We start from the raw sequence: 3,425 nt of genomic DNA on the forward strand, positions 1-3,425 counted from the left end.
CGCCGCCCGCGCCCGGGGCCGCCGTGGGGGCGGCGGAGAGGGGAACAGCTGCCTAGCCCTCCCGGGACCAGCGCGGCCTCCCTGAGTCCTGGCGGCTGTTGGCGGAGGGGATGGCGCGTGGCCGGGCACCGTGTCCCCACACGGGTCCCCGCGGGTGCCGCGGGAGCGAGGGAGGGACGGACGGAGGAGGACCCGGGCCCGGCTGCGGGAACGACCGGCCCGCGCCGGCCTAGGAATCAGGTTTCCCGACCCCTCGGCCGATGTCGCGTATCGAACACGGGCTCTGAAGATTCGGTCTCTACAGGAAGGAAGGGAACAAAGGGCGAGCCCGTTTCGTCTGCGCCTTGACATCTGGCTTCCAGTTGTTAAAGATGGACCTGTCATCTGTCAGGTGTCTCCCAGAGAGTGAAAAGGGCCCCGCAGGCCTTGAGCCTGTGTGTCAGCTGTGTGTCTCTTGAACCAGGCAGCTCATTCATTACCCTGCGGCGCTGTTGCCTCATTTCAGGGTCATGGCAGATGCTCCTGGGGCAAAATACACACGGACGTTTTCTGTTTTGAAGCTCTGTAGCAGGTCTTTTCACCTTTCAGTCCCCGTCTGTGTCCCTTAAGGCTTGCTTTTGAAGGGTCTGGGTTGCAGTAACTCAGTTTGTGAGGCCTGACAGCAGAGTCGTGTAGCAATGTGTACCTGGGAAGGACAGACGGGGCACTGCCACTTTTCGGAACCCTCCCCACAGCTTTCGGATTCAAACAGATGAGCCGATGCCCACCTAAATCTGCACATGCGCTGTGAGCTGCGTACGTGTTCTCAGGACAGAGCCCAAGATTGTAGGGCCAAGGACAACGGCTGGCGGGAGCCCAGGGGTCCACTAGTGCTCTGGCCATGGCGGGCTGCTCTGTGGACCACGGAATGGACCCAGGGAGCAGCCGCTGTCAGTGGGCTGAGCCCCGCCGGGGTCCGGCTGCAGGACCGGGAGCCCGGGTGATCCTGGGGCGGCGGGCCTGGCCTAGGCCCCTCCGGCTTGTCTCCCCAGCATGTATTTACATTTCACTCTGTTTGAAAAGCACCTACAACCACAGACCTCTTATTGTATCTGTTTCCTGTGGCGAAAGTCATCTTACTGTTTCAAGAATAAATGCAGTGTAATGTACACATTTTTTCAATAAAAATCGTCCTTGTTACCTTTGTCGTGTTTTTAGTTTGGAACGTGAGAAGTAAAGGACCCATGCGATGCCCCAGTTCTCGCCCTTAGCCTTGAACTTGTAAGCACTGTGTGGCGTCATCCTCTTAACACTGACGTAGTTGTGTTTTTATCTCCATTTTATCCAGGGCGAAACTGAGGCAGAGCCGTTGGGGGTCGAATCTGGCCTCTCGACATCCACGCCGTGTGTCCTCAGTAGTGTTTGCACGTTAGCGCAATTCTTACCAGTATCAGCAATAAAGCCCTACACCCTTAGGCGTCGTCGTGGAAAGTTATGTGGTCAAGTAACCTCTTGTAATTTTCTACTCACGCGTGTGCCGGGATGCTTCACCGAACCCAGTACTTTGACCTGTAGAGCCAGGAGGGATCTGTTCTTTCTCTGAAAAGCTATTCAGACGCCGCTCGGTGTCCTGGACCCTGGAGACACAGCACAGCCGGCTGAGCTCCTGGGGGTACCTGCGCTCTGGCGGGCCTGGCGATGACTGCCTTGAGCCGTGAAGAGCGATGTGGGGACCTACTGGGAGAGGTGCCTGGGGGGAGGCTGCCGGTCGTTTGACATGAGCAGGGACCTGGAAAGTGTGAGGTTTGGAGAGATCTTGGCGGTAGCTTAATGCTACACCCCGGCGTCAGAGCCGATGCGTTAATGTCAGATAAGTTGTCACTTGTCCACTGGTCACAGAATTCGAGTCCTGCATCTGCTCCCACCGGAGGTAACACACACTCCGTGCACACGCAGCACTGGTTTGCAACAGCGCTGGCCTCACGCCTCCTACAGCGGCGAGGTGGGCACCAGCCATTCACACACGTGCTTCTAGAAATTGTTCCAAAGAGCTTTTGTTTCTCTTTGAAGATGTAGTGTTAGTAAGTACAGTGAATTTATGTGATGTTTTTCTTTTTACTGCTTCTGGAGACGTCTGTCCTGGGTGAGGCGGTCCTGGACTCTGTGTCTTTATGCTGGTTTTCACATAACCGCCTTCTGGCTGGCGGCCGACGCTCCACGCCTAGTCAAGTTCAGTGAGTAATTTACAACCTGCAGTAATATTGTTTAGTTTGTCAAAGTTAATAACCCCAGATTTAAGTTTATTTTCCCATAGTTCTTAGAAAAGAGCATTGCTGCCTGTCCGTCTGGTTCGGGCGTTCACTGCCAGAAAAAAGAGGGTGCAGCCGTTGGCCTGGCTCTGTGTCTGGCGGTCAGCGGGACTTAACGGCTGTCAGTGTGTGCGGTGCCCTCTTCATTGAGGAATCCTGTCATTTACATGAAATCGGCCTCCTTGCTCACAGCGCTTGGGGCCGGCCGTGCCCCGGGGGCGATAAGGAATCCGCAGAGGGAGGTTTTATAGTGAGAGCTGTTTCCTTTTCGTTCTGGCTCCGAGGAAGCTGAGGACCAGGTTTTACGCTCATCTGCGGCAGCCCTCACGTCCGTCTGTTCGCTCATGCCTTTTCTGCCTCGGCCCTGATGCCGGTGACTGGTACCACATACAGCTCTGTGGCCGGTCCTCCGACCTTCCTCTAAGGCCGACACGGGCACATCTGCTGGTGCGAGTCGCTGGCGGAGACCAGGCCCGGTGAGAAGGCGGTTCGTCTGTTGCTCGCGCCTGGCCCTGGCGCCTGGCATCGCGGGAGCTGCCTGCCTCGGCCCCCTGCCTCCCGGAGAGCCCTCTGATTGAGGGGTCACCTTTTCCAGCCCGTGGTGTGGCCCACCCGCCGGCCTTCCACATCGACCTGTCGTCGAGAGTCACACCTGCCTCTGCAAAGGCGGGACGTGGGCGCTCGGGTTCGGCGTCGGGCAGTGGTGGTTAATCGTCCACTCTGATGGCAGAAGGCGCGTGGCCCGGGCCTCAGAAAGTGCCCTGCGGGGAGCGCGGTGACAGGAAGGGGCGCGGCACGTCTGCACGAAAGCGTCTTCGGGACGTCTCTGCCACGGCGCGTAGACGCGGCTTCGCTGCATCTCGCAACTCCTCGCAGCGTGACACTCTACGTCCCCTCGGCTTTCCGTTTCGTCTTGTTTCCTTGCAGGTAGGAAATGTTCAAAGTTCACCGAAACAGAGTTTTACAGCCTTTTACTCTGGGTTAACGTTTGCCAACGCTTTCCTTCCGGTATCTTTTCCATCTTTACCTTTTCATTGCAACACGACAGATGTGCAGAAAAACGCACAGGTTACCAGTGCACGGCTCCACGACCACCTCGCGGACAGCTCGCTGGGCAGGTCCCATCCCTGCCGCCCA

This window comes from Pteropus vampyrus, unplaced genomic scaffold, assembly GCF_000151845.1.
Source record: "Pteropus vampyrus isolate Shadow unplaced genomic scaffold, Pvam_2.0 Scaffold412, whole genome shotgun sequence".
In the NCBI taxonomy this organism is placed as follows: Eukaryota; Metazoa; Chordata; class Mammalia; order Chiroptera; family Pteropodidae; genus Pteropus; species Pteropus vampyrus.